The following is a 24,121-nucleotide window of genomic DNA, read 5'->3' as shown; positions in this document are numbered from 1 at the left end:
TCCCCGGGCCAGGGATCGAACACGCGTCTCCTGCATCAGCAAGCCTATTCTTTACCACTGACACACCAGGGAAGCCCGTCATTTCACTTTTTTAAAATTAATTTTCATTGGAGTTTACTTGCTTTGCCTTGCTGAGTTAGTTTCTGCTGTACAGTGAAAGTGAAGGCAGTTTTAGTCCCCCAGTCATTTCAACCCTATAGACGGTAGCCTGCCAGGCTCCTCTGTCCGTGGGATTCTCCAGGCAAGAATGCTGGCGTGAGTCGCCATGTGTTTACATCTATGCCCTCCTTTTTGGATTTCCTTCCCATTTAGGTCCCCACAGAGCACGGAGTAGAGTTCCCTGTGTAGGGTCTTGTTAGTTATCTATTTCATACATAGTATCAGTAGTGTACACGTGTCAATCCCAGTCCCCAAATTCATCCCCCCATTTTACTTTTGACATTGGGTGTGCCCAATATATTCTCCTTCGTCTTTTATATTTACAGGCACATGTGCTATTTACATGATCTTTAAGAGACCTTTCGGATCATTGAGTAGAGAAATTTTAGAACAAAGTTTGACCTTAGAAACCATCTTCTTCACCTCTTCAATTTTCAGAAGAGGAAACAACCTGGAGAGAAATGTCTTACCTAAGAACATACGCTGAATTAGCAGTGGGAAGAATTAAGCTCAACAAAGAACAGAGAAATGCCCAGTAGGCTGCTGAAAACACTAGCCACGTGGGAAACACCCATGAGCTCGCCACCCTCCGTTATTTAATTCATTAGTAAACATGCCAGTGCGTAGCTGCCCTGGGGGCATGAAGAACTGTCACTGGTGGGTGTCAGGAAGTATGTGCTCAGAGGGAAAAAATGACAGGTGCTGACGTGACATTTCCAGAAGAGAAAGACAATGAAGGTGGTGATTTTTATTGTTCCCATTTTGGGGTAGAGAAACCAAGGGTTAAATTCCCTTTTTCAGACATTTTATGGAATGTGATACCGACCGTGGGCTTCCTATCAGGACCCAGTAGCCAGGTTAGCCTGATGGGCCAACGAGGAGAAAGGTATTCACGATGCACTGTGATCTCCATCTCAGCCTCAGAAAACCAGGAGCAGAAAGAGTCCAGGGCTCATCTGGATGGCGCAGTTGGATGGGGTGGGGAACAGGCTATGGGGCGTGAGGAAGGAGGTCTAATGGAGGAGAGAAGGAAGTGGCCGAGGAGAGAGGAGTCTTTGTGGTTACAGAGGAGTCCTGTGGTGGGTGGAGCCCGTGGGGGCATGTGGGCCTGGAGTCTTGTTTGTGCTGTTTGCCAAGCGTGCACCCCGGTGTGCTGTGAGATTACCCGGGACGGGCGTGGGGGGTCACGGGTTCTCTCATTTGCACACGAGTCTCTTATAGGCTGGAGGTAGCCCTGCTGCTGGCTCAGTGCTGAAGGATGGGGATGGAGCGAGTGTCTGGTCCAGGCAGACACTGCTTTTATTTTCCCTTTTAAAAATTTTATTTTATTTGTTTTTTATTTTTGGCTGAACTGGGTCTTCACTGCTGCGCGTGAGCTTTCTCTAGGTGCGGCGAGCAGGGGCTGCTCCCGAGTGATGGTGCGTGGGCTTCTCACCACAGTAGCTTCCCCCGTTGCGGGGCGTGGGCTCTAGGGGGGCAGGGTCAGGAGCTGCAGCCCATGAGCTCAGGAGTTGCGGTTTGCAGGCTCCCGAGCACAGGCTCAATGGTCGTGGCATGAGGGCTTCGCTGCCCCAGAGCATGTAGGATCCTCCTGGACCAGGGATTGAACCTGGGTCCCCTGCATTGAGGTGGAGTCTCACTGACTGGATCACCAGGGAGATCCCCAGGAAGAGATTTCTGAGTGAGCTTCCAAGTGAGCAGTTCATGGGATCCCAGCACATCCTTTGGGCTCTGCTGCCCAAGTCCGCATCTCTCCTAGGTCCTTCTCAGACTTCCTTCCCACTGTGGGCCTCAGACGAGAGGGCTGAGGCATTCTGGACATTTCAGCAGGGTCTACAGCATTGTGTGTGTGTGTGTGTGTGTGTGTGTGTGTGTTGAGTGAGGGCTGCTGGCTTGAGAGACAAAGTTGGTTTTCAGTTCAAATTCCTGCCTGGGGTTACAGGGAGTTTCATTTTTGCTGGTGGGGGTGGCCACACCACCAAGGATGTTTACAAGTTGCCATGGATCCAATTCGAGTCTAAACCATGGCCCCTTGGAGGGGTTTCTTTTGCCGCTACACTGACCCAGTGACCTCAGAGAGCATGGCAAGCTGGAGAGGGAGCCGCGAAGAGAGACTCGGAGAAAAGCTGCTGGCACTAGAGTCCTGCTGCTGGGCGCCGTGTGTGTGCACAGCTCAGCGGAGGGAGGCAAGCAGAGGAAAAGAACGGAGCCGAGCTGAACTCCAACTTTGCAGGCCTGGACCCTCTTAAGTCACCATTGAAAAGTCATTAGAAATCTGGCTGAAGAGCAGGGTGCAGATTGCCAAGAGAGGACACAAAACCCCCTTTTCTTCCCCACAATACCTGTAATGAAGTGGAAGGGCGGGGGTGGAGCTGCGAAACAGATTTCCTGCCCTAACTAAAGTCTCTTTTCAGCCTGGTTTGCCACAGTTTTACATTGTGTTCGAATTTACATTCACGTGTTTGTTAACCATGCTTCAGCTTAATGAGACGTTTTTATCCGTCTGACCTCAACCTTTGCCATATGGTACCTCGAACTGTTGAATCCAAGTCGGTCAGTCGAGCAGAGGCAGGGAGTGGGCGGGGGTGGGTGAACGTTCAGACCCGTCCCTCAATAGCACACAGTGAAGGTGGTCCTGTCCCCAGTTCTAGGGAGTCCGTTCCCACAAAGGCATTTCAAAGGGGAAAATGCCCTGGTGCGAACTTGCGACCTTTGCAAAGGCTAAGTCCCGTATGATGATTGGTGCTGCCTTTCATTTTCTCTGGAAAAGTTAAAGGAATCTGTGGGTCCCTGGCAGCAGATGGCAGGCCTATAACTTGACTGTTTTGCAGGACCCGAGGTCTGGGTGTGTAGGTTCCCCGAGGACGGGGACCTCGTCTGATTCGGGGTTCAGGACACGGCCTTCCACTCTCTGGGGCTTAGTGCATATTAACTTTCTAGGACAAAATGAACCAGCTTCCCAAGGTAGGACTCAGCTCTGCCCATTGTGAGGAAGGGGGAGAGGACTCGGTGGGTGAGGATCTCCAAAGTTAACCCAGGTTTATCATCCTGATGCGAGACAAATTCAGATATGCAAAGTAAATGTTTCCCCGAGTGGGAACCACCAACGAAGAGAGAGAGAGAATAATAAATTGACAGCTGGAGGCCAGGGAGGGAGTGGTTTTAGATGATCTCTTAGTCTTATTGATTTATTATTACAAGGCCACTGGGAGAACTGGGAGAGAAACTTAGGCTAATGCCACTGTGTCCGCCAAGCTCCTCTGTCCATGGGATTCTCCAGGCAAGAGTACTGGAGTGGGTTGCCGTGCCCTCCTCCTGGGCATCTTCCAGACCCAGGGATCCAACCTGCAGCTCCTGGTGTCCTGCATTGTGGGCGGATTCTTTGCCGCTGAGCCACCGGGGAAAGGCCCAGCAGTCTTAAAGTAATAGGCTCTTCATGCGTGTCCCCTTCTCTTCCCTACCTAGGCAGAAGCACACTCAAACTCACACAGGCAGATTTTTATCTTATTCCCCGTGATTTCCCATGAGAGACAGACGTATAGATCCCTCACCCATCTACGCATCTCAGCCATCTTTCTCTCCTAGGATTTATCATCCTGACTGCTTATTCGCAGGGTAAGAGTCGGACATGACTGAAGCGACTTAGCAGCAGCAGCAGCAGCAGCTACCTAGTTTATTATTGGTGGGTGAGGATTTAGAGTAACTGACCTTCAGAGACGGCTCCCAGTCTGATGATCGTCTCTGGGGCCACTCATTCACGAATAAGTTCAGACTGGGTGCCAACTATGCAACAGGTGTTGATAAACAGCAATGATGGAAATAAAGAAACCCTGGCTGTCTATAGTTCGATTAAAGACTTACCCTTTTTTCTGTGTCCTGTGGTCCACTTGACCGCGCGTGCTTCTTTCCCTACGTGCTCAAGGAACGGTTCATTAGCCATCCTGTGTATACGGAATACCCCTGGGTCCCTGCTCTAGTGTTCTCTGAAAGATCTAACTCTGGGTTGCACTACGCTGTGCCCATCGTGGTCAGATGAGACACCTAGCATCTCTTGTCCTCTGAGGACGGATGGTTTGGGAAGAAACTCCTTACATGGACAGCAGAGCTCAGCCCCGCCCCTCCCCCAGAAGGTCAAACATCAGTTCTGTAAACTCCTGAAAAATGGTTCTTGTTGCTTCTTTCCCCAGTGCGTTCCCTCGCTCCGGCTTAACGGAAGCAAACTCAGCCCTCCTGGCTTCCAATCGGAATCTAACTTCTTCTTCCGAACTTTCATTAACTCCCAGCAGGAGCACTGCCTGCAGCTTTTTGGGTTTTGTTTTTCTCCTCAGTACCCGCTCTGAAAGCCTCCTTTCCCCTCATGGATCAATTTTCTTGTTCAGAAATAGACATAATCAGACCTACTGCTCGGTAGCCTCTCCGAGAAAGCATTTGCTCCGTCTGCTTAGACAGGCATTCGGTTCCAGGCACCCACCCCTCCCAGGGTTGTTTTCCTTTTTCCAAGAAAAATTAAATGGCTGAGTATGAGGGTGTTAAAATGAAGTTGTATTACTGCTAGGCATTTAATTGAGAAACTTGCTAATGTGTCCTTTGAACTCTCAGTTTCCCCTTTCCCTGAGGAATTGCTGGTACTTTGCTTTAATGGCAGCATAAAAATCTCAGTTTGACTCCTGGTGGCATTATTTGGGCTTTAAGAATGCAAATTGTTTTTACTGCATTCATTGGTCTAGTGATTCTGCAGCCACCACATCCAAGTCACTGAGTGTTCAGAGAAAGTTCCTAACTTGGAAGCTTCTTAGCTCTTGGGATTCCGTTGGCAGTGACAACTCCCATCATTTCACGAGGCTGATCTGGAGTCAGTGCAGACAGTTCCCAACAGACGATGGTGCGACTCGGGATTTCTCAACTTTGAGATGGTACAGAGCTTGCCGGGTGGCTCAGTGGTAAAGAATCCGCCTGCCAATGCTGGAGACACGAGTTCCATCCCTGGTCTGGGAAGGTCCCACACGCCGTGGAGCAACTAAGCCCGACCATTGCTGTACTCTAGAACCCTCGAGGCCCGACTACTGAAGCCGGAGTGCCCAGAGCATAAGCCCCGCAACAAGAGAGGCCGCCGCAATGAGAAGCCCGCGTAGCAATGGAGACCCAGCACAGCCGAATAAATAAATACTTAAAAACAGATGGTGCAAAACTGATATGCTTTCAATAGAAGCCATGCTTTGAATTTTCAGTCTTGATCTCTTCCTAGGCTCGTGGTACACGGTACATCCTCTCTTGTGGTGCGGGCAGCAGCTCCCGGTCAGCCCCACGATTGTGATGGTAAACAACTGCTACAAGTCAGTACAGTATTCAATAAATTACATAGGATAGTCAACACTTTAAATAGCCTTTGTGTTAGATGATGCGGTGCAGCTACAGGCTAATGTGAGTGTTCTGTGTATGTTTCAGGTAGGCTAAGCTCTGGTGTTTGATAAGCTGGGTATATTAAGTGCATTTTGGACTTAACGACATATTCGACTTACAATGCATTTGTTAGAACGGAGCCCCATTGAACCCCATTTTTGTACTTCAAACAAAGGTGGCAGAGGGTGAAAACTGCTCCCCCTGGATAATGAATCACGGTGCTGGGGAGGGGGGGGCTTTGGAGCCAGACACACCTGGCTGTGCCTTTGTCCCTCCCTTTCCTCAGCTTTGAGGAGACGCAGCAACTCCCCAGCCTGAGCTTTTGCATTTACAAAATCTAAGCTGTAGAACAGGCTTCCCAGGTGGCCGTAGTGGTAAAGAACCCACCTGCCAACGCAGGAGACATAAAAGACCAGGGTTCGATCCCTGGGTGGGGAAGATCCCCTGGAGGAGGGCATGGCAACCCGCTCCAGTATCCTTGCCTGGAGAATTCCATGGACAGAAGGGCCTGGTGGGCTACAGCCCATGGGGTCGCAAAGAGATGGACATGACTGAAGGGACTTATCATGTAAGCTGTAGATACAAACCTCCGTTTATAACTTGGTTGGACAAAGAAGATAACTTTAAAAAATTTCCAATGATGAACTTTTCTTTCTAACTATGATAAGACTATATTCTATGATACAGTCCTTAAAACGATATAACTTTGATCTAAAATGGGGTCAACTATTATAAGACCCCATTCTGTTGAGATGGCAGTGATTTAATCACAGCTGAATTAGGGATCCTTCTCTCTTTTCCTCCCCTCTTCTTTCTTATAGAATCAGAGCTTTGGGGAGATCCCCTCTTGCCCTGGCCATCACCTAGATCTGGGTCACCCATCAAACTGAGCCTGCCCTGAGTGACCCTTGCTTCTTTCCAGGCAGGACTTACCAGGTTCCGTATTTCTCATGTTATGCATGAGACTCTTGCAATGATTTTACTGCTCCCAGGCAACACTGGGGCATAAAAATCTCTGTCATGCCGCTAAGGTACTTTTGTCTTGACTCACACATTTCTCTCTGGGGCTCTTACCATCTCCTGGGGTGGGGGTGGGTGTGGTCTGCTGGTCAGTAGGTGCAGGACCCCCTCTCTGGGGCCCAGGAAAATCTGCTATCAAACATCTCTCTAGCTGTCTTCCCTCTCCCCAGCTGGAAAGAAGCCTTTCAAGTCTCCAGATAAAGCTCTGCTCCTAAAATTCGCTCCACTTGAACGTTTAACCTATGCACAAGGTCTTTTTTTTTTTTGCACAAGGTCTGTTGAGTCTTATAAGAACCCTGAACTTTTAGAGCAGAATGGCAGAATATTCTTTCTTTCTTTCTTTTTCCTCTGTTTCTTACCTTGTATCATCTGCCCCCCTAAGGTGATGGCTATTGACTGATCCAGCTCTTGAACTGGGAGCAGAGAAGAGGTGAAAAAAGTGAGCTATCAGGGAAAGAAAGAGAAAACCGATTAAGAATTCCAAATATCCTCCTGCCGCACAGGGATAATGATGTCCTATAGGATTGTCAGAGAGCTCAGACGCGAATGTGAAACGCTCAGTGCTGAGATTCTCAGCGAACAGAGAGCAGGGTGCGTGCCGTCTCTCCTCCCCTCGTGGTCCAGGGAGGTGAGGGAGGCAGGCTGGGTGTCCTTTTTGCTGATGAAACCTGTGTCTTGTTTTGAATTCCTTGTCTCAGTGTTCTTTCCTTACTCATTTGTTCATGTCAGTGATTAGGAAACTACCTTGAATGCCTTTCTTTTACCTCTCTTTTCCTAATCAACCCCCCCGATCCAATCAATGGTGAAGCCTTGATGATCCTGTCCTCAGCGCCCCTTCTCTCTCTGTGTCTCTATATGTCTTCTCCCATCTTTTCTCTGAAGTGCTACCATAGTCTGAGCCCTGATATCCTAACCTCCGCTCTTCCTCATCTTTAATTCTCTCCCCACAAGTAGCCAGCGGTGCTTATTAAAACCCCCAAGCACCTCTCACTGACTTGGCTTCCATGGTCCAGTGAAAGGCAGATGTAAACGTCGTGAAGTGGTCTTTGAGGCGCTGTGTGCTCTGATTCTGGCTGCACCTCAAGCATCACTCCACCCCCCTCTGCGCACTTCAGAGGCCCCGGCTCCAGACCCCGTGTGCCCTCTTGTTGGTCCCGTCTCCCAGCCAGCACCGTTGAAGATCCCCACTTTTACATCAGGTCCCTGTCCTCTCCTCTGACTTGCTCACTTTCTCAGATGCTCTGACCCCCGCCTCTGAAGAGCGGGAGCTGTGACTTCCGAGCTCCCTGAGTCTCCTCGTGTCCTCCTCTTAAATGCCTTTCTCTTCGCTGGTCTGTGACTCCTCTCTCACATTGAACAGACATCCCCACGTCCTTTCCTGGCCCAGGCTCCTGGTCCTCCTCCTGACCTAGAGTCGCCAGATAAAATACGGAATGCCCGGTTGAACTGAACTTTCAAGTAAATAGCGAACACATTTTTTAGTACAGGTAAGTCTCAAGTATTGCACGAGGGATACTTAAGCTAAAAAAGATTCACTGTTTATCTGAAATTTAAGTTTAACTGAATATCGTGTTGTTTTCTTTGCTAAATCAGGCAACTCGACCCCTACTTCTTTAAAATGGTTTCCCTTCTCCTTCTCCCCTTCCAATGGGTGCTCTCCCCCAACTTTAACTTCTTCCCAAGCTACTTCCACTGAAAAACTCTCAGACTCAAGCAAACTATTCCCGTGATTCTATTCTCCTTTAAGCTAGGTCCCCAGCTCTGTGGTCTAGGATCTATTTCCGCTTTTTGACCAGTCCTTTGTGGTATACTTTCTGTTTTCACCACTCAACAGACTTCTTAAATATCACAAATACTTTCTAAACTCCCTCATGCAATCTTCATATTCAATGAGGCTTCTCCTCCGAGTGTCCTGCAGAGATCTCCCCTTATACACTCTCTGCTCTCAAATATTCAACAGTTAACTTTATTGTTTTAAAAATATTCGTTTCTTTATTTTGCTGCCCTGGGTCTTAGTTGCGGCATGCAAACTCTTAGTTGAGGCATGTGGGATCTAGTTCCCTGACCAGGGACTGAATCCGGCTCCCTCGCATTGGGAGCTTGGAATCTTAGCCCCCGGACCACCAGGGAAGTCCCTCAACAGTTAACTTTAAATTGCCCTCCTGTAATTTATCCAGAAAGACTACTCTAATTGTAATTTAAAAGTGTTTACACAGATTCAGTTGTTCAGGCTGGAACCCATGGAATCACTTTCCTAATTATTTGTCATTATGTATATAATTGGTTACCAGGTTTTATGGTTTCTATTTCTTTTTTGGTTTTCTCTTCTTCATTACCTCTCTGTTCCAACTTTAGGTTAGACTTCTATAATTTCTTCCTTCAATTAGAAGTATTTTCAAGTCAAAGGGGATACAATATTTTGTGCATCATATTATATATCATATATATGTGTATATACATCTCTCTATATATGTACACACACACACACACACACACACGCACACACACATATATATATACACACACACCCCTAGTTAACCTCAAGAAATATTCCAGTTTTTAATTCCTATCAGTAAGGGATACTGTCATTAATTTTAAGGAATCCTTGGCTACACTACTTGTTGTTATGTAAAACAACTTTGGCAATTTAATAGGTTAAAATGCCATTTCAGTGTTTTAATTGCATTACTAAGAAAGGTGAATATTTTTTAATCCTTCAGAGCTTAAGAAAACTCGAAGCTGAATCTAAATCTGCTTAAAATTCTTCATTGCTTCCCATTGCCAAAGGGATGAAATCTAAAACCCTTTGGTATGGAATTTAATGCTTTTCACTATCTGGGGCCCAAATATTTTCCCCAATTTTATTTCCCATTACCTTCTCTCCACATGCTGAGTTTTGGGAATATAGAGGGAGAGTTGAGATGGTAAATTCTTTGAGCTCAGAAAATCCTCATAAATCAGCTGTAATTCTAGCTCTAGCACCTAGTAGGTGTTTAGTGGGTGGCAGGGTGATGGCTGAGCGTGAGATGGATGGGAATGAAGGGTTTAGCGGAGAGAAGGACAAGGATACATTAGACCAAGAAATAGCAATTGTTTGTTTGATAATGTGTTGGATGTATTCTAGGATTTACGGCCCTGAAATGCCTGTTCTCCGTAATGCCGCCCATCTGCGGATAAAATATTATATAAAAGTAGGTGATCTAAGACCATTCACAGAGATGCCCACATCATTGTACACGTGGATAAAATCTTCATTAATATACCAGGAAAAGTGAGGAAACCATTTTCTTGAGGCTATAACAATAGCCACCCTGTCACTGCGATCGTTGGACAGTCTTTTTGCTAGCTAGAACCGACAGGAGTACTAGCTCACTGCAGGGCTTGGCAGACTTTTCTCCCTCTTCCCGCTCCGTGTCCGCAGCAGGCACCCTGGCTCTGCACAGCCCTGGTGGGCCGTGTCTTCCTGAGCACGTTCTCTCCCGGGGCTCCCTGGACAAGCCCGTTCTTGTCTGCACCGCCGGCAGAGGGCGGCGCCCAGAGCGTCCCTCTGGCGCCCTCTAGGGGCTTTAGGGTGTACAGCCGTCAAGGAGCTGCTTTCCAGAATTGAAACAGGCCAACATGGGGTCGCAAAGAGTCAGACACGACTGAGCGACTGAACTGAAAGGAACTGAACCGCATGTGCAAGCCCACAAGATCGTGATGCAACAACTGTGTACCACCAACTTTCCGCGTGTGCAAGACTCTTGCTCTCTGTACGGCTCAGGCAGGATCTGAGTCCATTGTGGAGGGGACTTGGCAATAACCCCCAGTCTCTCCCCTTTTGTCTTAGGGCTCAGAGTCCCTCACGTTATCTCATCACTGCACAGAGAAGTGTGAATTCAACTCGAGTAGAATGACGCTGATTTTAATGGGTGGCTTACAGTCTGTGCTACAAGACCACCAGTTTGTAATGATAGGCTACATATTCGCATTCACTGCGGTGCGAGGGAACATTGTGGGACAGTAGCTGATGGACCTGATTTATGAAAGTAAAGAGCGATGTCATCCAGCCAGAAACCTTTGTCTTCTGAGGCTGCTCCCATTTTTAGGCTGAATGAATGACTATTTACGGCTCGGGCTCATTTTACTTACAGGGGGAAAGAAGCCAGTCGTGAGATGCTGAGAGACTTTCCCTGAAGTCCCAGCCTCTCTGCGACACAGCCCTGCTCAGCTGTCAGTCTGATGCCCAAGTTGTCACTTTTCCTCCCGCTCCTCCCTCCCTGGAGCCCGATGGAGTCTCCTTGAGGCAGCTGCAGGACTGACAGATAGACACGCTGGGGAGCGGAGCCATTTGAGGCAGCCACGTGAGGCGCGGAAACTGATTTATAGGTACGTTTTTCCCCCCAGGGGAAAACGGATTTTATTATTTTCCACCTCAGGTGAGGGGGAAAACCTGTGGGCTTGACCTTGGAAGGTTGTCGGCTATAATAGCGCTGGCTGAAATGCTGATATAGAGTAAAACCTCATTAAATCAATATTGGTTATTCAAAATCATGCTTGATTGGAAGCAACTGCTTTCCCTCCACTGCCTGATGGCCCGCTGTTCTTTGAACAAAAATTGTAGCTACTCTCATGTCGGTGAAGCTGGTGAAGTTTTCCTGGTCCTTGGAGATGTCAATTAATAAGCTTTTTATTATTTTTCAAATAGCAGACAGTTCTGAGACACCATGTCCAATATTGATTAGGGTCTATTACTGTCACACGTAAGTTTATTAACAAAGAAAATCTTGTCTGTTTCAGTAAAAATGTCATGCATTTTTTTTCCTTCCCATTTACACAGGTGTTATGGTGTGTGCTTATTGGAATAAATAAGCTTATGGGTCCCTAGGCAAATAGAAGTTATGTAAATAAACAGCCATGGCTAATTATCCATAGCAACTGGAACACAGATGGATGAACCCTATCATTAGTCTAAAGGCATCTTTTAGCCAGAGTGAGGCCAGGCTGAAGGAACTGCGGCCGGGGGAGCGAGATGTGGGTCACGGATGACCTTGGGTGAGTTTACCTCCCATCTACTCACTGCCAAACCAAACCAATGGTAGCAGACACTCTGTGTGTGTGTGTGTGTGTGTGTGTGTGTGTGCGCGCGCGCGCGCGCGCGCCCATGCACACGCACTCAGTCATGTCTGACTCTTGTAACCCCATGGACTCTAGCCTACCAGACTTCTCTGTCCATGGGGATTCTCTAGGCAAGAATACTGGAGTGGGTTGCCATTCCCTTCTCCAAGGGATCTTCCCAATCTGGGGATCAAACCCGCATCTCCTGCCCTGCAGGTGGATTCTGTACCCACTGAGCCACCTAGAAAGCCCAGCAGACATTATCAGTGGTCATTTGGGTTTTCAAAAAATGGATACTGACGTGTTTCAGAAGAGAGTAGATGGGTATTCTGGTTAATCCACAAATGAATAAGCAGCAGTTAGTTGTATGTTTATCTTCCTGATCAATCTGGAAAGTTCCAGATTTATAATATGGCCCACAGACAACTGGAATGCTGGGCCCTTCCTGGCCCTAGGAGGCAGTACTGGCTATTGGTGCATTAATCATCCATTGACTAGAAAGTGTTTAGGGTTTAAATGGGCAGACTGTTGGATGGAATGCCGGCTTCTTATCACCCCTTCTTTCTTTCCTTAAGACCCTTCCTCTGGTTGAAGCCAGGGTAGTGCCCCTTGTTTACATCCTCATTCTGCCTATCTCCTCTCCAATCCCTCCTAATTCCCAGCTCTCTACTGCGGAGAAGGCAATGGCAACCCACTCCAGTACTCTTGCCTGGAAAATCCCATGGACAGAGGAGCCTGGCAGGCTGCAGTCCATGGGGTCTCGAAGAGTCGGAGACGACTGAGCTACTTCCCTTTCACTTTTCACTTTCCTGCACTGGAGAAGGAAATGGCAACCCACTCCAGTGTTCTTGCCTGGAGAATCCCAGGGACAGCAGAGCCTGGTGGGCTGCCATCTATGGGGTCGCACAGAGTCGGACACGACTGAAGCAACTTAGCAGCAGCAGCCACTGTGGGGAATAGGACTGGGTCCAGGTGGTGGTAGGGTGGGGCTTCAGAGAGGCTGGAATTTAGATCTGGAGTTGGAGAAGCTGAGAAACAGGGTTCTGGCTGTTCTGGAGTCCCCCCAGGGTCCTTTACCACCAGCCACGTGAGGGATGGGGAGAGGGGACTGTCTATGGCTGGGTACCACATACTCAGCCGCTCCTTTTACTTCAAGGACAGTGAAACCCAGGACATAAAGACAAAACCAGGCACCGCTTCCCTGAAAAGCAAATGCTTGGTGATGGCCACGGCAGGATGTCTGGCTTGCAGCCCCATGCCCCTCCCCGATGACGCCTGCTCCATCCTGCCTGAGATCCTGAATTGTAAGGCTCCTTGTGTTTACTGTGGGAGGATGCTGACTCGCCCATGTTGACATGGCTTTTTAAGGCAACCAATATAAGCCTATTTTGAGAAAACCTGATACATGGAAAGGGAAGTTTACCAAACCAAGAGACGAAAGTATGGCCACTTGTAACAAAGAGATTCCTTCTGTTTTTCACTGTTGAGAATGTTTGCTATGGGTCATATGTGGCCTTTATTATGTTGAGGTAGGTTCCTTCTATGTCTACTTTGGGGAGGGTTTTTTTTATCATGAACGGTGTGGAATTTTGTCAAAAGCATTCTCTGCATCTACTGAGAGATCATATGGATTTATCTTTCAGTTTGTTGACATGGTATGTAACACTGATTGATTTGTGTATACTGAAGAATGTTTGCATCCCTGGGATAAATCCCACTTGATCATGGTGTATGATCGTTTTACTGTGCTGTTGGATTCTGTTTGCTAGAATTCTGTTGAGGCTTTTTGCATCTATGTTCATTGATGATGTTGGCCTGCAATTTTCCTTTTTGGTGACGCCTTTGTCTGGTTTGGGTATGAGGTTCCTACAAAGCATCAACTTTTCCTAAGAGTAGTTTCAGTATTCCTCAATTTGCACAGAACATTTTTAGGTGCCTCTCTACAGAGTGAGCAGGGAAGCCCTCATGTAGGCCAAGGGGACACTTGGACAGGGAGAGCTTGGGGACATTCACCAGCCAGGAATTCTGTAATCTAGGGTGGCTGCATTGAAGCAGTAGCTGAGGACACTCAGCAAATGAAAGGTATTCCTCTTTTATCCATCCCCCGTCCTCATTAATTTTCCCCAATGCATTGTTCTCCCAGGACTGCAATGAAATGAACTTTGCTCGTGATTTGTCTACTCATAATTAGAGTCTTCCTTTCTCCTGTTAGACAGTAATGCCAATAATGACTGCAAACATTTTGTCTCCTTTTAGGGAGGCAAAGAGCCAAAATCATTATATCTGTGCGCTGATGTCAGATTTACAATGCAGAGATGCGCGTTTCATGTGCCATGTGCGCCAGATTTTCATTAAGCCTTTGGAAGGTTTAAACCGTGCATTCAGAAGAGAGCCTGCTTTTTTTTTTTTTTTCCTGATGAATGTTTCTTCCTATTTATTTGCACAGAAAGCCAGAGCTTTCTGTTTACCATGACTCATTTTGGGGGAGGGGAATGGGACGAAAGAGCTTGAGTGATCACGGGAGGAGTGAGGAGGAAAGAGGGGTTAGAGATGAGTCAGGGGGGTTGTGAGAGGAGGGTAGGGAGGACTGAAGGAGGAAGGGATTGAGGTAGGGGAGCAAGGGCAGAGGTGTGTGTGTGTGTGTGGGTGTGTGTGTGTGTGTAGGGGAAATAGATTGCTTCCAAATAAGATGACAACACAGAGGGAAAAGTTAACTTGATTGACTTGCTTTGGCTAGTTCTCCACACCTGGGCTCACACCCAGACATACCAGAGAGGATGGTTTAAAAATAGATGGAATTTATCACATGTGGTGGAACAGATTGCTCCCAAGGGGGTCTTTTCCAGGGTCCAAATGGTTAGGATCCCAAGCATTTTGCACTGTAGAAGAGGTAATTTACTTTATACCCGCGAGCACTTGGCTCCCAGGGAGAGTATTTCTTCCTGTCTGCGCACAACAGAATGGAGTCCAATATTCCCGGCCTTGTTGGTGGGAATACATACCCGTAAACCAAGGAAGCAAGGTAATTAACGGATCTTGATGTTATTTGGATGAGAGAAAGGTGAGGAATCTCTCCAGGACCCTGGACTTGGGCAGGATCCTACCCAGTTGTTCTGACTCAAGAATGTTGTAGGAAATTGCGCGTTAAAGCTAGAGCCAGGTTGCACATTTTTTTCTTTCTTATTCTTTTCAGTGTTCATGACAATGATTATTTAAATGTTTAATCTTCCCATGTTCACCCCAAAATGCGATTTCTCAATTCGCTCCCCAGGCGCTGAGAAAATAGGTTTAGAGGCTGATGAGCTGCCTGCTGTTGGCTCCTCTGTTTTCTGGCATCAAGGTTTCTCAATAGTGGACCCAACAGCTGCATTTTTCACCCACAAAAGAATTGCTATCAGAAAACCAGACAGCGGATAATTGTATTTCCTGAATTGACAGCGGAACTACTCGGTTTCAGCCAAGGTCCAAAGGCTGATAATGTTCAACCAGGAGAAATGGTTTGTGTGAGAGAATGTATTTTGGGGCACTCATTTTTACTGGAGGAGAGAGTCTGGCTTGCATTTGAAAAAAAAAATTCTTCCCTACTGTGCAGCCAGAAGGTTCAGAACCCTTAACGACTCTGAAGACCCCTGTTGTCTTGTGTGTGACCGCACAGCTCCCAGCATGACTGCGGCTCTCGCTTCAGCCAGAGCCTTCAGCCGTCTCCTCAAACCAACCAGAAAAAGAAAATAAAAACACATGTCCATCAACATCCTCCTTGACCGGCAGCGCATTCTTGCCAACTGGCTGACTTGGACAGGAAACCGTGGCGCTGCTGCGGGCCTTCCCCAAGCCCCTCCCCATCTTGGGTCACAGTCAGGATGCTCCCCCAAGTGCACTAGCCCCCGTGGGGTGGGGCTCCTCCTGCCAAGGCTGCCGAAGAGCAACTTGGCTTTCTTTTCCTCCGCTTGGCCCTCCAGGATGACTCTACAGTCTTCAGGATCCCCTGTTTGGACCATTTCCCGCTGGAACTTGAGTACGATGGGAGGGACCTTTTCTCTCCTCCTTGCCCTAAGCAAAATGCACCAAAGGAGAGTGAGAATGAAGGCAAAGCCTGTGCATCTGTTCCTGGCCCTCGTTGGACTCACGCCCACCTCTGTGTGTTGGGGTTCAGTCCACGTGGATCACCCTTCCCTCTCCTGTCAGCCCCGTTTACCTACATTTTATTCACTCTTCAGTAGTGGTGAAAGTCACTCAGGCATGCCCAACTCTTTGCGACTCCAGGGACTACACAGCCCATGGGATTCTCCAGGCCAGAATACTGGAGTGGGTAGCCTTTCCCTTCTCCAGGGGATCTTCCCAACCCAGGGATCAAACCCAGGTCTCCTGCCTTGCGGGCGGATTCTTTACCAGCTGAGCCACCTGGGAATCCTTCATTCATTCATTCAAGACTTCATTCATTCTTCAAGACTCCTTAAATCCCATCTGCTTTGCGAGGATTTTCCCATCTATTACTTTATTCCCTCCCCTGGTCTTCCATTGTCCTGACGATATATCTCAGAATTTGTTTTTTAAAAGTTTAGTTATCTGTTTATTTTTTTTTTTGGCTGTGCGGGGTCTTTGTTGCTACAAGTGGGCTTTCTCTAGTTATGGTGCTCGGGCTTCTCATTGCTGTGGCTTCTGCTCTTGCAGAGCATGGGCTTCAGGGCGCCTGGGCTTCAGTAGTTGTGCTGCATGGGTTCAATTGCCCCGTGGCACATGGGATCTTCTGGACCAGGGATTGAACCGGTGTCCCCTGCATTGGCAGGAGGATTGTTAACTGCTGGACCACCAGGGAGGGCAGACATGACTGAGCGGAAGCACAAGAGATGATAACACACACGACGCCCTTGCTGCCACTCATGGGCACTGGTGGTGCAAAGGCTCTGTCCTGGGCTGTTGCAGACCCAGCCCCTCAGGGCGAGGCCGTGGAGTGTTCTGGCGATTCTGCCGTCTTGTACCCTGGACCCACAAGCTGCCCTGAGAAGAGTCTTCCAGATGCTGCGCACCTGGGATCCCAGGGGCAAGCTTGGCCAAGCAACTTGCCAAGGCTGGCTGGCAGTGACACAGTAAGCCTCACAGCACTGCCTGCTGGAGGGAAAAAAGAAGCCTGCCCTTAAGATTGAATCCAAACTGCAAATGGTGGGGGCAGAGGGCTCAATCCCGCAGTGGCCTGTTGTCAGGGGCGTGTCAGAGTGAAGGTTGGGGGTCCACCCTCTCCAAGTCATCAGCTCAGTGCGCAGCCAGCTGCCGAGAGGGGACAGCCTGGTGGCCAGCAGCAGTGGCAGCTTGACAAGCCCTGTGTGCATCTCCACTAATTCAACAACACAGAGGAGACAAAACAGGACCCTGGAGCATGGCTCTCCCTTTGGATGCTTGACAGTCATGGTGATTTTTAATGCCGTCTTGAGGATTTGCTGAGAACTTGCTGGGTTTGACACCACTGGATAGTGGTTTGGCCCCTGAAAGCTTTGTTTAAGATGACATGATCCGCGGTGAAACCGAAGGAGAGGTGAGGCTCCTCAAGGTGGTCACAGGCTTGAGGAGGGACATCGTTCAGTGTAAGGCACAAGGAGAAGAAGGTCCCCAGGCCTAAGCTCTGGAGTCACAAAGTGTGGTCCAAGGACATCAGTGGAGGCCCTGATGGATGATGTGCCCGAGCAGGATCATTGCATGGCTTTTCTCAGTGGTATATTGTTCTGACCAGTTTGGAGGCTGATTCTTACTTATCTATATGTCCATCCACTTAAAAATATTTATTGAACATTTCTGATGTGCAAGCCACGTGGTAAGCACGGGACGCATCAGGCCACTGCAGTCTGCGTGCCCCTGGGGCTCCCAGTCTAGTCATCACAACGGATCACTGAGCAATGGATGGCAGTGAATCTCGTGTGGTCCAAGAGAATGACCAAGATAGTTAGTCTTAACAATCGGGTCATTCCTTTGATCATTCTTTCCTTTGTTTGATTTAACCTCCATTCATTAATTTCTGTGCTAACATTTGCCCGAGGAGCTCAGCACCTCCTGGAAGTGATGAGGACACTAAGCAGGCCCACTGAGAGCGGGGAGGGGGAGATAGAGCAACCAGCTGGGCTCCTAGGGTTGATGTTGGGGGACTGGGTGGTGGAGATTCCACAAGGGCAGGAGACGTTTGCATTGTGCCTTGAGAGAGGAGAATTGGGAGGCAAAAAGAGGAGGGGTGATGACGGCTGGAGGGCAGGCAGTCTTTCCAGAGGCATCTGTATGGACAGGGGCACAGAGGCGTAGGGAAGTAGGTCACGTTGCATGGCCAGGGTAGTTGTGGGCAGGTTGAGGATGAGGGGTCAGCCTCCCCCCGCCCCTCGCCCCCGCTTGGTGCTTTGTCTGTAAATGGTCAGTTATATTTGTGTGCTGCTGAGATGAAATCTTAGAACTTTCAATATCCTACAATCTGACTTTGAACAGCAGCAGTAAGACTATGAGCACGGGGACTTCCCTGGTGGTCCAGAGGCTAAAACTCTACGCTGCCAGTGCAGGGGCCTGGGTTCAGTTCCTGGTCAGGAGACTACATCCCGCATGCCAACTAAAGATCCCACATGGTGTGCTGCAGCTAAGACCTGGCATAGCCAAATAAATAAATCAGTAAAAATTAAAAACACAAAAACATGAGCATGACACAGCCAGCTTTTCAAAATGCAAATTTGCCTTTCTACTTCAAATTAATGTGATTTGTTTTCCTAAATCCTCTACCTGTTATTTAATAAAATCTCCAGTTTTCTGGGAGAGGTGACCGTACTAAGAATGCCACAGATATACTTTAAAACATCTGCTTCTCAGTTCAGTTCGTTTTGATGATGAGACAGTTTGCCTATAGGCCAGAATTCAGGGACAAAGGCAGTGTTTGTATTGTCTGGGTGACTGGTGTTGCTAATTCCTACCCTGGGGGGAGGAGTTTTCATGAAAGCTGTTGCTATTTCAGATTCCTACAAAATAACATTTCGGGGACAATCTGTATGTTTTAACAAATTATGCTGTTATGACAAAGCTGGAATTACTTCTCATTGTTTCACAAGGGACATTTTAAAACTTGCAGGCGGTGTTGTTATTTTGTCTGTGTGGGAAAGACCCATTCAAACTTTCCAGCTATATTAATTTTTAATTTAAATTTAATGAAATTAATTCAAATTAAAGAGGTGACCATTATCAATTTCCTTTCCTATTAGTTCCTTAATGCTTTGGCAAATTGCATTCTAAACTTCTCCTTCAATGAGCTGGATACATATTCATGGGTTTCCTAAGAAAAGATGGATTTGATCTTGATATGCTAATCCATAGCTATGGCAGCAATCAAGGAGCAGCTAGGGAGAGAAGTGCATTCTGGTATTAATTATGAATCAGGCATTAAGAACTGGTAAATAATTAAAGCTTCATGTGTCACAACACAAGTTAAGGATCAGTGTATTTTTCCATTACCAAATACATTTTGGGGGCTATTTCTAGGCCTGTTTTGATACTGCCTGAACATATACTGGCATGCAGATAGTAACTCCTTCACAGTAAGCTCATAGTACAGAATTTTCAACTTATTGAACTGCTGATATAGTTCAATTTCAGAAGCTGAGGCCCTATGTTTCGAAGAGTTTCTGGGTCATCAGCCTCTTCCTCCAAAATTTCTTCATTCATCGGGCAGGGGAGGTCTACGCAGAGGCATCACGCACACACTGGGCAGGAGGTTTTTCTGCTCAAAGTGTGGTCCACAGATCAGCAGCTGATTCAAAGCCTGCTTCACCCAGGAGCTGGATAAAATGCAGAGTTTCAGGCCCACCCTGGACCTCTTGAATCAGATCCACATTTTAGTAACAGAATCCTTACATCTGAGGGTGGGATCCTCATGACCTCACTCATGTGACAAAGGAGTGTTGCTGGGGCACTTCTGAGCTTGAAGAATTTATGATTTCCAGGTTTTTTGGCTTCCTCTTCCATCATGGAAAGGAGATCTGGTCCCACTTTGGCCTTCCCAATGTTCTAAATTGCCAACGTTTCCCTCTACCCCAGCAGATTCCAAAGGGTTGGACACCGCTGAGGTCCGTCTGAATGCCTTTAGGATGCCTGAAGCCATGGTCTTGGGTTTGAATCCTGGCTCTGCTCCTGTTAGCTGTGTGATCTCCAGCAAGTCCTAACTTATTTGAGGCTCAGCTCTGAGGTGGATAGAAATGCCTGCCTGCCTCACAGGGCTGTCATGAGGAGTGAATGAGACAATGTCTGTGGGGAATGATGCCTGCTCTATGGCACCGGGCAAGGTAGTCATGATGATGGTGGTGATGATGGTGATGGTGATGATGAAGGCACTGAGGGGAAGTCACTTTCAGAGGCATGAACTGATGGTCAGAAAGGGCGTGATCAACTCAATGGACAATGGAAGGATGTTTAGCAGATTCTTTAAAAAGAACCATGCATTATAATGGTCTCTGTCTGATAGCCTACAATGGACATTAAAAGGAGAAGTTTTGGCATGGGTTTTGGGAGAACGAGAGCAGTATTCTTAGAGTGAAACTGGCCCTGAAAAGGGAGAGAAGGAGAATGTTTAAAAAAATCCAGTGTCCTCTCTGTTTGGACTTCTTCATATCTTGACTTTCTTTGTATCAAAATGCTGCCATGGGCTTCCCTAGTGGTCCAGTGGTTACGAATTCATCTTGCAATGCAGGGGGGACCTATTCAATCCCTGATCAGGAAGATCCCACATGCCGTGAAACAACTAAGCCTGTGTGTCTCAACTACTGAGTCCATGCCCTAAAGCCTGTGTCCGCAACAAGAGAAGCCACCGCAATGAAGGGCCTGCACACTGCAGTGAAGAGAGCCCCCTCCACTTGTTGCAACTAGAGAAAACCCGTGTGCAGCCATGAAGACCCAGTGCACCAAAAATAAATACATAATAATATATTTTTAAAAAATGCTGTCATAATTCTGCCAAGTAAGCATTTGCGGCTTTATGAGGGTATCACCCATTTCTCTGGAGGTGAAAATAAGTATCCTTCTTGTCTGTTCTGAAATTTAAACTAATGAGGAAGAAAAAGAAAATGTACGACACTCTGAAGACTAAAAACTTCAATTTAAAAAATGTCTCCTTTATTAAGCTACTTTAAATAATCGTTTTCAGAAGACGCCGACACAATGACTGCCTGTAACGGAATTCAGCTCTCTCTTACTTCCCACTCCGTGGAATCCCCTTTCTTCAATTTCTCTTAGTCACTCCTGCTCCCAAGAAATATGAAGATGATATTTACGATAATAATAACTCTGGGCCTCTTCAATGTTCGAAGGAGCTGTTAGTGGGATGAAGTTAGGAAAGCAAGTGCCCAGGAATGTTTTCAACGTCCTTCCAAAACGCTGGGTGAGAAGAGTTCGGTGTTTCTCATTAACAGCAGCAGGTCGCGGGGTCACAGGCTCTGGCCCCGAAGCCCCACCAGCACGTTTGAACACAGAATGCGGGGGGCTCTTTCTTTATCATTCTCTGGAAGGCCCAGTGTGGAATGACTCATTATAGCCATGAATGACCACTATATTTTCAAAGCCAGGAAAGTCAAGAAAAGCCAAACATTAAAACAGATCTCTCATCTTAAACCTTTTCAATTTTTCAGCCCATAAGTACAGGGATCAGGACAAGAGGCCTTTCTTTTAAAACATATTTTATGTCAGGTCATGCCATATTTAACAAGCTTATTTTCTCTCATCCAGGAGGTAAGGGAGTTTTACAAGCTCCACTCAAGAAGCAATTTATAGCTAAATGTTGAAATATGTATTAGAAATAGAACCTCAAGTTCCCATTTAAATTTGGGGCACGGAGGTTGATCGAGTGTCCATTAGTTCCGAAACTTTGAACTTGGTTCCAAGATTGGTCGTTCACAGAATCTGAAGGAGTTGGTGAGGGGAGGGGACTGGGAAGAGGGGCTGCTAAGGTCGGATGTCAGAATTTTCCTCAGCGGGCATGACTTTCTCCCTCCTGTCTCCCTGACAGCACCGTGAACCTTCGTGACTCGTACGGTGTATGGTCCTCATCTGGGGACCCAAGAGGCAGCCCTGCACACTGGCTAAGGACTTGGACCTGGGAGTCAGCTGCCTGGGCTTTTAAGCTGGGTCTGCCAGCTACTAGCTGTGAGAGCTTAAGCAAGATAATCTGGTCCTCGGTTCCCTTATCTGCAAAATGCAGATAACAGTAGTGCCTCTCGCATAGGGTCCTGTGTGTGCGCATGCTCAGTTTTGTGCGACTTTTTGCGATCCCAGGGATAAAGCTTTACAGGCCCCTCTGTCCATGGGATTTCCCAGGCAAGAATACTGGAGCGGGTTGCCATTTCCTCTTCCAGGGAATGTTCCTGACCCAGGGATCAAATATGCGTCTCCTACTTTGGCAGGTGGGTTCTTTACCAGTGTGCCTCCTGGGAAGCCCATAGGGTCCTAGTGAGGATTAAACCAGTTAGTACATGTGGTGTACCTAAAACAGTGTCTGGCATATAATCATCTGTGTGTATTTGCTTGCTATTTCTCATCCCAGCTGCCTGACCATGAACAAGAGCAAGAATCCATCTTCATATTTTCATCACGACACATGTTGTACCATTCAGTTCACACTCATTCCTGCCACCAACGTTTATCATGTTCCTGTGGTGGCACGTGCCCAGGTCCTGACTGCCAGGCATGATCCGTGCCCTTTGGGTACGTGTGCCCTTACTGGAGAGATTTGCAAGTATTGAAATAATTTTGGGTGGGAAAGTTTGGGATGCTATGAAGCATGTCTCAGAGGTGCTGGTCCTAAATCTGTGGGGGTAGGCCAGGTGCTCTGGAGGGAAGTGAGGGCTTGGCAGAGTCTTCAGGATAAACAGATGAAGAGCAGAGAGAGTTCTGGGTGAAGGGAAGTGTGGGTGAGGAGTCATTCAAGAATAATTGTGGAATGAAAGGAGAAGTTGTTTGGCTTTTGAGAAGGTAGGGGACCTCAACATCTTAAATTGTTTTGGTTGAAACAGGAATGCCTGGGCACTCCTGCTGGTCTTGCTTTCATTCCCTGAAGAAGGGTGGACCGTGGAGGAGAGCATCCTGGAAAGAGTTCCCATCTATCCTGGAGTCCTCCCAGTATGAAGGGCTCTGGACTGAAACCATGACTCCGGCACATCTGAGCACTTTATGAAGCATTTTGCTTCTTCCTTCTCTTTTCCTTTCTTGGTTGTGAAATAGTCGTGTATTTCTTGTGGTGAAAAGTTAAGACACATTAGTGTATCAGCAGTTCTATCTGCAAGGTCCATTTCGGGAAACCTAGTTTCTTGTAGACATATCTCAGTACACTAGCATAAGTCAATGAGGTCTTTCCCAAGAGCCAACACTGGGGCTTTGGCCTGAAAGCTCTTCACAACAGCCAAGAACCCAAAGAGCAAACCAAATCACCCTTGGTATTCTGTTCTTGTAGCATCACTGCTTGTCCAGGGAAAGCCAGGTGATGAACAGCAAAACCTGGGGGCCAGAAGAATCACACAATTTGCTCAATGGATTTCCTACTGGTTGGGTATTTATCCTTTCCTACTCATTTTTAACAAGCAGTATTATCTCCTACAAAATACAGGTATAAGACTGACTTTTAAGGATGCTGCTATGAGCAAACATCCCCCCAAACCAGCTAAAACTTGACTTTGGTTTTCCTGGAGAAACTACTTAACTTATATTTGCCCTTCATGGAGGTGACATTGGGCAGCCATCTGTATGAAATAATATGTGAGGCCAAAAATGCTTCCCTTTGCTTTCGGCTGCCATTGTGCCTAAAATTCTAACCATTAGTCTCATTCAAAAATTTCAATTAAACAACCACTGAGCACTCATTATATGGAGGAAATGCATTGATTTTGAGGAAGTGGGAAAAATAGACACAATCTCTATTTTATAGAGTATAGAACCCATTGAGGGAAAGGATGAATATGCAAATAACTAACCATACTATACTTCATCATATGTCAAGAGAAGAGCACAAATGATATACTGCAGAGGATCAAAGCTAGAAAAGATGTAATCTTAGTTGCTTTCTTATACATATCTTAAAAGGCATTAAAATGCTCCATCCTTCTAAACTTTGTGATGTCTCTAGCAATTTATCTTTATAATAGTGGGAGACATTTTGGCTGCCGATGAACAAATAATTCATTGCAAAGAAAACATAGGTCAAGCTGCCTTCCTTGTCCTGCCCAGACTTGGCATTTTAAAACTCTGCCATCTTTTATTTATTTATTTATTTTGGCTGTGTTGAGTGTTCACCGTGATGCGTTGGCCTTCTCTAGTTGGGCTTAGTTGCCCCATGGCATGTGAAATCTAAGTTATCTCAAACAAGGATCGAACCAACTGAGTCCCCTGCATTGGAAGGTGGATCCTTAACCAGTGGACCCACCAGTTGTTGTTCAATTGCTCAATCGTG

This window comes from Budorcas taxicolor, chromosome 12 (genome assembly GCF_023091745.1).
Source record: "Budorcas taxicolor isolate Tak-1 chromosome 12, Takin1.1, whole genome shotgun sequence".
Taxonomy (NCBI): domain Eukaryota; kingdom Metazoa; phylum Chordata; class Mammalia; order Artiodactyla; family Bovidae; genus Budorcas; species Budorcas taxicolor.
The sequence above is the reverse complement of the archived record's forward strand: the minus strand, read 5'-3'. Positions refer to the sequence as shown.